Here is a 15,185-nt window from a genome sequence, read left to right as displayed (position 1 = left end):
ACATTTCAACATTTTTGACTATGAAATCCTGAACGAATTGAAAATTTCTTCAGATTGTTGATTAACACGAGGACTTTTCTAGCTATAAGAATCTAATATTTAGCATGTTAAAGGTACACAGTTTGAAAGCATCGAGTAAGAAACAAATATCAACTTTGGAGTAATAATTTGTTATCAACATGTGAGCTATTATTGTCATAATTAGGATTATAATATATTGCAAAGAGCAATCCAATTTTTGACAAGGGAGGTCAAACCCATTTTATCAAGGAGCATTTGCTCTATAACAATAATGTCCAATCTCTTATCATAGAAAAGGGAAACACTTATGGAGGAGTGATTATAGACCTGGATTCATAAGAATAAGAGAAACATTAACAATCACAAAAAAACACATCAAAAGAAAGAGCCTAACAAGAATATTATGTTAAAAAATTTCAATTATTGAAATAATTCAGTAAATTTGTTTATGTTAGTAATGATGAGTAGAGAGTTTCAAAGGGGGAACCTAAGATAGGGGAAAAGGTTGTCATGCGCATTCCAAGTAAGTCATAGATGGCCAAAAAGAAAGCTAGCGTAAGGAGAATTGACTTAAGTGAATTATATGTTTTAGAATTGGTGGTTAGTGATCTATTATATTGCTCATGTAATAAGCTGTAATAACCCACCCACGATTCATCCAACAAAAATTGAGTACATTTTTTTTTTTTTCTTTATTATGTTTTATTCAATTGCATACTCTGGGCATCCATCCAATTAGGATTAGGCATTCATCCATTCGGGGTGAGCTTCTAACCATACGGGTTAGGCAATTGTCCATATGGGACGTAAATTCCATCTATCCAATACGGGATAGGCATCTACCCATACGGGGTAGGCATCCATCCAAACGGGATAGGAGATGCTCTGGCCAGAGACTTAGACTCATCGGGACCATTCGGGTCCGGAGCCACTCACTAAGTACTACATTCTTCTAGCAAGAATGCACCGAGGTTGCCGTCCTTAGGAGTAATTTAAAAATAACATAAGCTTGAATTCCGCCTCGGAATCTGGCTTAAAGCCTCGGGAAGTCAAGCGAATCCATACGGGATTCCTTCCGAGTATGCATTGAATTAAATTGATTATCTTATTTTTCATTTAGGATTCTTACTCAACCAAACCTAGACCCCACCCACGAACGCCTGAGTACGAGGGACAACTCCGTCCCAAGACTGCCTACATACCCGCTTCGGCACGGGATCAAGGCGTAAAGTATGTAGTTCTATTTTCTAATCTATGGTTTGATGTAAACTGATTTGTGGGTACGCAACCCTTTCTAGGGTTAGTGTCCCAGATAGTTTCTCTGCGGTTGCTACCCACGATGGTAGCACTTAAGCGAAGGCTCAAGATGGCCTATTGCTTGTGGCCTAACAAAATAACTAGATCCTAATACTTATCATGAGCGTCACCCAATTGCAAATCACCAATATCCCTTCGAGATGAATTAATAAATAAATAAAGAAAGTAATTTTCGCGAGAGCTTTTAACTTGACCATCCCTAAGAGGGGTTTACTATGGTTTATCTCAACGGATGTGAAATTCAATTAAAAGTTATCTTATTAAATTATCGATCCAAGAGGGATTACCCGCCCCTTGGATTTTAACTTCCAAATGTCCCTTATTACTCCCCGACGATTTATAGGGACGATGCCACAGACGTCGTTAATGCAGCTTTATTAGGCGTTAAGTGTAGTAGTTCAACACGACGACATTACCCGTAAGCGTGACCCAGAGGCACCATATATACCGAACGTTGCTAGTTTTGGTTTTCCAACTTCCTTTATTTAGTTTTCTAACTACGAATAACAAAATGAAGGCGTAAATAATTGAAGTAACTACTTGAAGTGTAATTTGCATAACAATGAAACTTGCATAATAGTAATTGCATGAAGATATAATTAATCTATAAATAATTCGCATGCTATGAATCCAAAATAACGATTAAATTTAAGCATCTGTATTAAAGACCAATCAAGTGTCTCAACGATTCTTAATGGGTTGAGTAACTTAATTTTAAAAGGATATAGTCTACGATTTTAAAACTTACTAAGGCAATTTAATTATGAGCTTGCTACATATTAGCCCAATTTTTCTAAGTTGAAATACAATATCTTAAAGTTTACCAAAATAATAAAAAAAAAAACATTATTTCCTAAATGCCATTACTATCAACTAAAAAATTTAACTAAATAATTGACATAAGTATTAATTCCTAAATGTCATTACTATCAACTAAAAATTAAATAACTTAACAATTAACATAAAGTATTAATCTATTTATAAAATAAAACCCCAAGTAAAAATTTCGATTACAATTTAGAGGGGGAAAAAGAACTTTAATTAATGCACTGTTTGGGTATAATGTAGGGTGCGGGGTGGGGACCACGGGTCCCATCACCCCTGCGGCCCTACATGCGCAGGACCGCAGAGGTGAGGGGGCCCGCGGGCCCCTCCGTACTACTGCGACAGTTCAATGTAACGTCCATGCATGCCGACGTTATTTGGTGCGAACGCCATGCGTTACGGGGGAAGTTTTTAAGAGATTTTTCTAAGTTCGAAACGATTTCTCGTTTTTTTGGTTATATATATATATATATGTTATAATATTATCATTATCATTTTTCTTATACAGGAGTATTATTTTTTTTTTTAAAGATTATTGAAGATTACTCAGAGCAGGGTAATAATAGGTAATTAACAATGTTGTAGATTAATTTCAGGGACAAAATGAAGCGGTAACCAGAGGGATTTTTCCATTTCCTTTGTTTTCTACACAGGGAAATTCATTCACAGAGAAAGGAATAGTTTATTTCTTTCACACAGGGAAATTCTTTCACAGAGAAAGGAATAATTTATTTCTTTTGTTTTTCACACAGGGAAATTCTTTCACAGAGAAAGGAATAATTTATATCTTTTTCTTTCATCTCTTTTGTTTCCTACACAGGAAAAATTCATTCACAGAGAAAGGAATAGTTTATGTCTTTTTCTTTCATTTCTTTTGTTCTTTACACAGGGAAAATTCATTCACAGAGAAAGGAGATTTATTTATACACACAGGAAGATTTGTTCACAGAGAAAATTGTTTGCACAAACAGGGAGATCTAATTTTTTTATCAAAAGTAAACTGAAGGCAATGAATCTAGTTTCCATTTACTCTACTTCTTTCAAATCTGAAACTAATTTCTTATCAGAATTAAAACAAATGAATCTCATTCTCTACAAAATCTGAAACTAATTTCTTATCAAAAATTTAAACAACGAATCTCATTCTCTACAAAATCTGAAACTAATTTCTTATCAAAATTTAAACAATGAATCTCATTCTCTACAAAATCTGAAACCAATTTCTTATCAAAAATTTAAATAATGAATCTCATTCTCTACAAAATCTAAAAACTAATTTCTTATCAAAAATTTAAACAATGAATCTCATTTAAACAATAAATCTCATTTTCTACCAAATCTAAAACTAATTTCATATCAAGAATTTAAACAATGAATCTCATTTAAACAATGACTCTCATTCTCTACAGAATCTAAAACTAATTCTTAACAAAACACAAATGAATTTCATTCTCATAAATAGTTTAATCAAATCTAATCTACCACAAGAATAAGATGCATAAACTAAGTTGAAGGAACCTGGGTGCTTGCAAAATGGTTTAGAGTCTTCCTTGATCCTCCAAATTGAAGAGAAATCCTCCCAACAAAATCTTGGCTGCCAATGAAAACGGACTACCAAGGAGAATTTAACCTGCAGAATTTCTTATGGAATAGCCAACACTCATTTTGAAACTTGTACCTATTTTATAAAAGAAATTTCAAATTCCCACTACCTAATTTTTAATTGAAAAAAAGAGATTCTCTCCCAATTTGGCCTCCATGCAAATTGATTAGGCTTAGTGGGAGGAGTTACATGCAAGGAGGTGGAGAAGCCTCTAGAAGCTTCTTATTCCTCCTACAACATGTGCCTTAATTTGGGTGAGGGAAATTAAATAACTAATTAAATATATATGCATTTTCCATGTGTGTGTGGTTTATTATTTTTATTCCCTTACAATATTCATTCAATAATTTATCCAAAGAATATAATAGAGTTTTGTATTTTAAATCAAAAAAGGTGATAAAGGAGGGTTGTGACATCCTCCCCCCCTAAATCTGTGCATCGTCCCGATGCACTTATTAAATGCATTCAAAGAGTTTATAGTTCATGTTCAAAACAAAAAGGGAAATAGCTGCTGCATCTCCTTAGTATCCTCCCACGTGGCATTCTTCTCGTCATACTGGTCCCATTGCACTTTGCACTGATCAACCTCTCTGTTGCGCAACTGGCACTGGCGCCTCTCCAAGATTCTGAATGGCTCTATCATTATTCCCCCCATTTCTTGGACCTGCAAAGCATCCCAATTCAAAATGTGTTTCTCATCAGGTACATACTTCTTAAGAAGAGATACATGGAAGACATCATGGATTCGGCTCAATTGGGGAGGTAAGGCCAACCGATAAGCAACTGGATTAATTCTTCCCAATATTTCAAAAGGTCCGACATAACGAGGTGCAAGCTTAGTCTTTTTCCCAAATCTTATGGAACTCTTGTGTGGCCTAACCCTTAGGAAGACTTTCTCTCCTACTTCAAACTCCCTTGGTGTTCTGTTTTTATCTGCATAACTTTTCTGCCTATCCGAGGCTTCCTTCAATCTTTGCCTAATTTCCTTAGTTTTCCTTTCCATTTCTTTCAACATATCTGGCCCAATAATCACTCTATCTTCAAGACTATCCCAACTCAAAGGTGTTCGACATGGTCTTCCATACAAAGCTTCAAAAGGTGCCATTCCCAAAGATGTTTGATATGTATTATTGTAGGCAAACTCTACCAAAGGTAGGTACTCTTCCCATTTTCTCTGTTGGTCCATGCAGTACATGCGAAGCAGGTCTTCCATAATCTGATTTGTCCTTTCTGTCTGACCATCGGTTTCTGGGTGGTATGCGGTGCTAAAATTTAGTTGAGTTCCTAGAGCTGATTGAAGAGTGGTCCAAAACCTGGAAGTGAATCTTGCATCTCTGTCTGATATGATTTTCTCTGGTATTCCATGCAACCTAACTATCTCCTTAACGAAGCGTCTAGCCAAGGTGGGTGCATCATCCGTCAGATTTCCTGGTATAAAGTGTGCCACCTTAGTGAGTTTGTCAATTACCACCATTATTGCATCATGCCTAGAAGGTGACATGGGTAACCCTTGTACAAAATCCATGCTAATGACTTGCCACTTATGTTGAGGTACATCGTGCAATTGTAACAATCCAGCTGGGTGTCTATGTTCTGCCTTTACTCTTTGACACTCCAAATATTTAGCTACATACTTGACAATATCGCTTTTCAACCCTTGCCAAAAGTATAGCTTCTTTAGATCTGCATAAAGTTTGTTAACTCCTGGGTGGCCTGAATAAGGGGCATTGTGAGCCTCCGAAAGGACTACTTCCCTTAAGTTCCCTGAATTAGGAACATAGATTCTGTTATTGTATCTGAGCAACCCATCTTCATCAAATGTATACCCTTCGACCTTAGAGTCGGTCGGGTTGTGTCTTATAGTTAATTTGACTTGTTCATACCATGGGTCATGTCCTTGTTCATCCATTATTTGCCTTTTGAAAGAGGTTTTGAAGGTCGCTATAGTCATCAAGTGTCTCCTTCTACTTAAGGCATCTGCCACCCTATTTTCTTTTCCCTTAATATATTCAATCTCAAAGTCATATTCACTTAGAAACTCTAACCACCTTCTTTGTCTGGCATTTAAGTGAGGTTGGGTAAAGATGTATTTTAGTCCTTGGTTGTCCGACTTAAGCTCAAAGGGCTTCCCTAGTAAGAAGTGTCTCCACTTTTGCAGGGCATGCACAATTGCTGCCAACTCTAAGTCGTGGGGTGCATAATTGACTTCATGAGTCTTTAGCTTCCTAGATTCGTAAGCCACTACCCCTTCATCTTGGACAAGTACTCCTCCTAACCCTTCAATAGAAGCATCTGTTACAACTGTGAAGTGTCCATTTGGGTCTGGTACCTTTAGAATGGGTGCTGAAGTTAGTTTCCCCTTCAAGATTTGAAATGCCTTGTCACTTTGCTCGGTCCATACAAACCTTTTGCCCTTTCTTTGCAACGAGGTGATGGGGTTTGCTATCTTAGAGAATCCTTCCACAAACCTCCTATAGTAACCTGCTAGCCCCATAAAGCTTCTTACCTCTGAAACATTTTTAGGGATTGGCCATTCTACTATCGCCTTTATTTTATCTGGGTCGACTGCTATTCCTTCCTTTGATATTATACGCCCAAGATAGTGAATCTTTTCCTCAAAGAAGGCACATTTGGACAATTTTCCATATAACTTATGTTCTCTCAATCTTTGCAAAACAATTTGTAGGTGCGCTAAATGTTCCTCTTCATTTCTAGAGTAAATCAATATGTCATCCAAAAATACCAAAACAAACTTATCCAAGTAGTCATGGAATACACTATTCATCAGGTTCATGAATGCAGCTGGGGCATTAGTTACTCCAAAAGGAACTACTGTGAATTCATAATGTCCATATCTCGTCCTGAAAGCTGTCTTCAGAATGTCTTCTTCCTTAATTCTGAGCTGATGATACCCTGACTTGTAGGACTGAGACACATTGTCTCAAGGCAAGGTACAAAAAGCTGCCAAGAGACTCAATGTCTTTTAGTAGAGAAAGGAATAGCTCAATTGAAATGAACAAGATCTCCTAATCATGAATTTGTCCTTAAATCACTATGTCAAGCAACCAATATCATGGAAAACACATCTAACTTCAAACAATATCTCATGACATTGTCACACTAAAGATATCATCATCAAAGCTCTTCACAATTGACTTTTGCACATCTCCAATACCAAATTTTCTTGCAAATCATTCACATCATCTACTCATCAATTCAGACACATCTCATGCATTCAATCACATATCCACTCCTTTATATATAAGATTTTTTATTAAAACCCTCAACTAGGTCGTCCTTAGACATAATCAACAATATTACATAAATTCGGCCACCCAAACCTAAAATATCCATTCCAATCCACTCAAGGAGATAGAGAGGAGCCAAATACATCACAACACATCCTTCCTAAATGATTCCAACGAATCACACATGCTAATAATCCTCCAAAGTCGACATCAAATGAAACATGTAGATAAACATTAAAGCATGTTAACTAGTCAACTCAAAACTATCATCCAATGCAAATTACACAATGCGAATCTCCACATGCCATGGTGGGACTCAAAGCACTAACCAAACTCATTCTCCAAAGCAAACCCGAACCAAGGAATATGATCCAAGTAAGATAAGCCAATTGGACCATCCTAAACACAACACAACTGAGCATACCGAACACAAAACAACATAGCTTCACTTGCTAGTCAACTTGACACCTAAAAACTAAACTCCAAATGTTGTGAAATAACATACTCCTTATTTTTGAATCTCCTCTTTGTTTGCTTTCCCAATTGACATTCTCTACACATAGTATCAATAGGTTTGATAAATCTTGATAAATCTCTCACAACGTGATTATAACTAATCTTCACCATATTATCAAAGTTGATATGTTCCATTCTTTTGTGCCACAACCAACATCCATTACTCTATGCCAACGAAGAGTTTCTTCCACTGTTATCCTTCACATTGTAGACATTTTTGTTAGTCCTAATACCTTATGCAAACTTTACTACACCTATAACTGACACTCAACAAGTTAAGTCTTTGACCTTTAACATAATAAAAATTGTCAGTTTTATGCTTACCATCAATAGAGATGCTTCCTTTTTCACAAATAGGTGCAACTTCTGCTCTTGCAAACTTAATTGGTCCACCATCATCCTTGTCAAGGTCGATAAAATTCCCTCTATCACCAGTCTCATGATTTGAACATACAGACTCAATGATCCACACTTTCGGTTCCCCTTTTGCATGCAGTGCAATCTTCACACTCATTAGTTTCTTGTTTATCTTCACATATTTTAGACTTCCAGACCACTCATTATTCTTTTTTTCTATAGCTAGGAACAAATATTCTTCATTTGAGTCATCACCATCTTCTTCAAATAAGTAGGTCTTCGTTGAATAAAAGCTCTTATTTTTCTTATTTCTGTCATCTCTTCTCTTATTTTTGTCAATTTGTTTGTAGTTCTCCTTTCCTTTGTCATCATCATTAGATCTTCTACCACAATCCTCTTTATATATACATCTAGAAGAATAATGACCAATTCTTCCACAATTAAAATATTTTAGGGGTAACTTACCTTTGTACTTTGTAGTTCCTCTCAAAATTTTCACAAAGTTTTCTTCAATCTCATCCATGTCTTCATTTTCTTTTGGTTCTTCTTTAGGATTCTTTGTAACTTTGAATGTTGCTTCTTTCCTTTCCTTTTTAATGTCATCCAATTCAACAATCTCAAAGGTAGAGAGTGAACCGTGGAGTTGATCCACAATGTATTCATCCATATCACGACCTTCCTCAATAGCATACTTCTTAGGTTTATAACATTTGATAAATGTGGCCATTATCTTCATCACAACTTCACTTTCTTCTAGCATTCCACCAATACCCCTAATTGCATTTACAATCTCATTCACTTGATGAATATAGCCTTTAGCATTTTCATCATCAGACATCTTCACATTCTCAAGCTCGTGCTTTAGATTGGTAATATTGGCTTTGTTTGTCTTTTCATCACCTTTAAATACACTCTTCAACTTATCCTAGTTTTCTTTAGCTGACTTTGCGCTTGTGACTTTGCTAAATACTGTATCATTCAAACAACTGACAATTGCAATTGTAACCTTTGCATTATTCTCATATGCTTTGATTTCATACAAAATTTTAGGATCATTTTGAGGAGCAGTATTATAGCCATTCTTAAAGCTTTCCCATATTTTAGATGTCATAATTGCTAAGTGATATTCCATCATTTCTTTCTAATAAGCATAATTTGTGCCATCAAACTTTGGAGCCTTGTAGTTAAAATCTTGTACCATTCCAGGTCTTCCTAGAGCAGTTAAGCTTCTCAATAGGAACCTCGCTCTGATACTAATTGTTAAACACACCACATCATTGAGAGGGGGGACCTGTGAATCAGTTCAGACGTCAAAATACTTAATTTTTTATCTTTTAAACTTCAAACCACAACTATATAATTACTAAAATAATAAACAATGAATGCACAAAGCACAATAAACACATGAACACTAGATTTATGTGGAAAACCCTAAGCAGGAAAAATGACTATGAGAATCCCACTCACAATTTGAATTAATTATTACAATATTGCCTCTAGAACTCATTTCCCTTGAGTGGACTCGCACTACTAAGGCACACAACCCTAAGACATGATACAAATGACTTGTAGGGCTGAGACACACTATCTCAGAGCAAGGTACAAAAAGATGATAAGAGACTCACTATCTTCTGATAGAAAAAAAGGAATAGTTGAAATAACAAGATCTCTTGATCATTAAATTCTCCTTGAACCACTATGTTAAGCAACCAATATCATGACAAACACATCCGACTTCAAACACTATCTTAGAACACTACCACATAGAAGATATCATCATCAAAGCTCTTTACAATTGACTTTTGAACATCTCCAACACCAAATCCACTTGCAAATCATTCACATCTACTGCTCATCAATTTACACACATCCACACTCCTTTATATACAAGATTATTCATTAAAACCCTCAACTAGGTCGACCACAGACAAAATAAATAATATTACATAAATTTGGCCACCCGGACCTAAAATATCCTTTTTCCTCCACTCCAGGAGATAGAGAGGACCCAAATACATCACAACACATCCTTCCTAAATGATTCCAATGAATTACACATGCTAACAAATCCTCCAAAGTCAGCATCAAATGAAACGTGTAGATAAACATTAAAACACATTAACCAGTCAGCCTAAAACTATTGTCTAATGTAAGTTACAAAATGCGGATCTCCACATTTGAGGGATCACCTTCCCAAACCCTTCTATGCTAACCTAAATTTACCCAATCCCACTACAAGTATGGGCGTGGGAGCACATCGTGGTGACTCGACCAATAGGTAGGATAGATAGAGCGACAAATTTACCAGTTGTATTTAGCTATATGAATGGATTACACTATGAGGAGACAAAGGATATTGACCATTGGAGGGTCATTTTTGAAAGGATAGATGCAACCATATATGGGCCTATCAGGTTGGTCAGAGTATCCTCGCCATATACCTTATGCCACAACACCTATGTATATTATCGGCAGGAGGGAGTACATTATAGAGTGATATAGACCCGATAGGGTTTGGCAGTAGTTTGGTTTTGTACAGGATGTACCAGAGGCACCCCATAGATTTAGGAGGATTACCAGGGAGCTAGCCGCAAAGTGAGGGCCACTTTTGGAGGGCAGGCAAGGCCTTATTGATGAGTGGACATGATTAATGTCTACAACATGGGATCCGCGGGCAAAAGTAGTAGATCTTGGTGCAATAGATGTGTATACTACATAGTGGGCACAACATCAGCCTACGACGGTCGGTAGAGAGGGATTGGCTGCCCTAGGTAGCAGGAGCAGGGAAGCATGTACCAGAGGTGTGAGATTAGATGCTTATCAACCAACATGGGGCAGAGTAGAGGCAATAACAACCACAATTTTGACATGAGGGCTTTACTTAGTGAACCTGGGTTATAGCACGTGCGTTCATGGCATACTAAATAATCCCCCTATTTTCAAAAAATTTTGCCCTAAAATTCTTTTTTGTCACCCCCTCCCAATAGACAACCCAAATTAAAAGCCACCTATTTTCACCAAATATTTTATTTTTTCATAATTGGAATTAAAAACCTCCCTATTTTCACCGATATGCAATATATTGCACCCTCATTTTTGGGATATTAAACCCCCCAATATGAATGCACGTGTTACAATATTGCCTAGCAAGTGAAGCCCTCATAAATTTTGAGGGTAGCACGGGGCATACCAGTGGCACCATCAACACTAGTTAAGAGATAGAGGAGGGTTGGAGGAGGAGAGAGAACATGAGGAGATGGGACAGGGGAGATGAGATAGGGGCAAGAGGTGGACAAGGGAAGAGGTGGCCATGTGATGGATGTGGATGCCCCAACAACTACACCCACACCATCAAAAGGACAAGGACGAGGACAAGGGTAGGCATAGGTACAAGTACAAGGGGGAGAACACTTAGACAGGTGCAATTCCATAGAAAAAGGAGAGAGGAGAGAGGAGAGGGGTCAAATACACCTCCAAATCTAATTGTATGGATCCAATCCTTACAGGAGGCAATGGCTAGGGTGGATGAGAGGATACAAATACAAATAGTTATCAGTGAGAGAGACAACCACCACTGTGAGATAGAGACAACTGAGCAAGCATAGCAGAACAAACTATTGCAGGAGAGGGATGCAATGATATCTGTGCGAGATGTAGTTGAGCATGCACGATGCAGGTTAGAGGAGACCATGGATAGATACCAAAGAGAGAGATGATGCACGTTGCTTGGTTAGGAGTGGGGGTGGAGGTGATACAATTTTGGTATCCATAATAGATTGATAGTTAGCTAAGATAGAGGCACTTTCACATTAGGTGGCTGGTATCAGTGTCAATATGAGAGCACTATCCCACCAGAGAAGTGTGCAGTATATGTTGCACCACCTAGGGCTAAAGGGTCAAGTTCATCCCACAAAGGGGGATTGAGAAAAGGGATTAGGAAGACCCAATCGGAGTTCCAGTGGATCTAGTAGGAGGACTCACACACGGGGCAACGAGAATAGCACAGGTTTGGGATCAAGATCCACACAGGGATCCTAGGGGCAGGATCAAGGATATGGACTGACCTAGTCCCCCTAGAGCATTTTGATGCAGCTTGATGCAGACGCAAATGATTATTTTTTATGTACCATACATAAAATGTACTCATTGATTCTTTGCACCCCATGCAGTTTTTTGAGCATGCAAGGTGATCACCATTCTTTATTCATGATTATTCAGAGATGTACTTATTATTTATTCATGATGTACCATATGACGTATATATTGATAAACTTGTACATATATTCTTTTGACACACACACACACACACACATACACATATACATATGTATACACACACACACAGATATATATATATATCTCTGTGTGTGTGTGTGTGTATACACACATACTCATATACATACATACATACATACATACATACATACACACACACATACATACATACACACACATACATACATACATACACACACACATACATACATACATACATACATACATACATGTGTGTGTGTGTGTGTGTGTGTGTGTGTGATGATGACGACGACAATTGATTTGTCCCCCTATGTATGACACTTTTTATGTAGGATTTATGATGAAGTATGGATGTATGGATATGATATGATGTCCTAACATGTTTGTGATGTAGGATGTGATGTGTGTGCATAATGTTTATACCATAGGATGTGATTATGATATGATATGGCATGTGCTGATAGGTTTGTGATGCAAGATACTTATGCATTGATATGATGATCTATATGATTTGTGTTTAGTCTTTATGACATGGATGTTATGCATGGTGGTTATTAATGAAATATGTATAGCCTAGTAATGAGATATGCACATGATATGAACAACTATATGTTACCACAATTATGTGGGATGAGATATATGCATGTGATACTTATGCTATATAATATGTGAAGATGCATTATATACTAATAAATCTATGATACGGGATGCTAATATACTTTTATGACTTTACACTATATGATGTGACTTACAATATAAAATGTATGACATGATTATGTGATGGATGAACATGCATTATGTATTGATTATGTGCTAACCTATGTGTAATGCAAGACATGCATTCATGAAACTCTCGTTAGATTTTGCGAGGAGCGAGAACCGAGCCAGGATCTAATTTTGGTCGTAGATCACATGAAACTCAAATAAACAAATGATCAAAGATCAAAATAGCTGAATGAAGATAAATCATATAAGAGAGAAAAATTAGAGACATAAGAGAATTTGGAGAAGACTCTCACCAAGCTATCACTAAACTAGTGAAGGTGAGAGTATAGTGCTTATTATATAGAAAAATAGTAGCATATACAACCAAGGGGTGCATTAAATCATATTCCCCATAAAAGTGAGAGGTTTTACATTCTTGGTAAATTCCAAAACATGTATCATAACCTCCTTACATGAAGATACGAAAGGAGTTGAGAAAGTTGGCACATAAGGCCAAAAGAGGGTGAGAAACCCAACTACCCCATAACATACTTAGGAATTGATAAAACACCACGTGTCCTCATATTAACCACTCCTAATAACCTAAGAAATCTTAAATAATATGTGTGAAAAAATAAATACCCCCTAACATAAGGAAAATAAAAAACCTACACTAACACCCCCCTTAAGCATAGCTTAGGTGGACGAGTCCTGACAAATGATGTACATAGATACCCCCCCCACCCTCCCCTACCCAAAAAAAGAAAAAAAAGGCCCCCCCATAAGAGGAATAGCCCACCATTAAATAGAGAGAAATAATGAAGGACCAAGAAACTCCTCCTGAAGTAGACACCTCTCGCATCCCAAGCAAAGATCGCAAATGAAGGAACTTGCTTTTGGTAAAGGGTTTGGTGAAGATGTCTGCAATCTACTCTGATGTAGAACAATACTTAAGATCAATGATGCCTTCTCGAATTACCTCTTGAATGTAGTGCATATGTACATCTCATTGTGATTTTTCTTATGGCTATGAAATAGATTTATTAAGATCTATATAACACTCTGATTATCAAAAAAGATGATGGTAGGATTTTTGATTGGAATACCAAACTTAGTGAGAATATTCTTTAGCCAAATAGCCTCAGTAGTGACATTAACTGCCCTACGACACTCAACCTCTATCAATGAAAGAACAATTGTAGACTACTTCTTTCTCGAGCAATAAATTGGACCAAAACCAAGTAAGAAACAATACCCTAAAGTAGACTTGCGATCCTGGGAATCACTTTCCCAATTTAAATCTGTATATCCCACCAAGTCAATATCCATGCCTATTGCATATTGAATTCCATAATTGTGAGTACCTTGAATATAGTGGAGGATATGCTTAGCTTCTCTCTAATTTAACTCATGTGGCACTTGCATGAATCTAGAGACCATGCCCATAACACATGAAATGTCGAGTCTTGTATGAGTCAAGTAGATGAGACTCCCAACAAGTTGTTAGTATAAAGTGCCATCAACCAAGGGTGAAAAGCACTTAGCCTCAAGTTTGAACATTATTGGTCATTGTTTCTGCTACGAGGATATGTTGTTGTCATTGGTGTCTACATATTCCTATGATTTGTTCTGATGATTGCAGATTGGGAAGATCTTATGATCCAGTTTGTAGTATTGGTTTGTTGAACACTGTTTTGCAGAGTTTGGTATATCCTCCGGTATATTCCGGTGTGATTAGATCTTGTGATAAGATTTTGGGATATTTCTTGGGATGGTATTTTGTATCTTCATTTTAGATGGATCATGATTTGGTGCTCCACCAGTTATCTTTCTCCGTGATAGTTGCTGATTGGTTGTGTTCTTGAGCTTTCAGACGTTGTCCAATGAAGATTTGAAAAGTGGTGTTAGTGCAGCTGTTCCTAATGATTCTAACTTTCTTTCTGACATTTCTTAATCATGTCCTATTTTTTTTGGTGATCTGCATTAATCGTTGTGCGATTTCTTTGGTGGTTTCTATCAACCGATATTGATTTTCATGTTATGCGGTTTTCCTGGTGGTGTAGCGTGTTGTGATTGATCTTGGTGTGATTTCTGATGGAGTTGTACATTTGGGAATTTGATTTAGGACCATGTTATGCTATTTAAACCATTTTATTGGTCCGGGGGTTGATCTTTCTATCATGTGATGTAATTTTATAATTGAGGGTTGAGGGTTTAGTCGACCTTGTTGCCAAGGTTGATGAATTGTATATAGAGGTGATATAGTCATGTAATTTGGTTGTCGATGTTGTGTCTGCATTATCAGAGAGATATTTGTGTGCGAACAATTGATTTAT

Source organism: Cryptomeria japonica, chromosome 1, assembly GCF_030272615.1.
Source record: "Cryptomeria japonica chromosome 1, Sugi_1.0, whole genome shotgun sequence".
Lineage (NCBI taxonomy): Eukaryota > Viridiplantae > Streptophyta > Pinopsida > Cupressales > Cupressaceae > Cryptomeria > Cryptomeria japonica.
The sequence above is the reverse complement of the archived record's forward strand: the minus strand, read 5'-3'. Positions refer to the sequence as shown.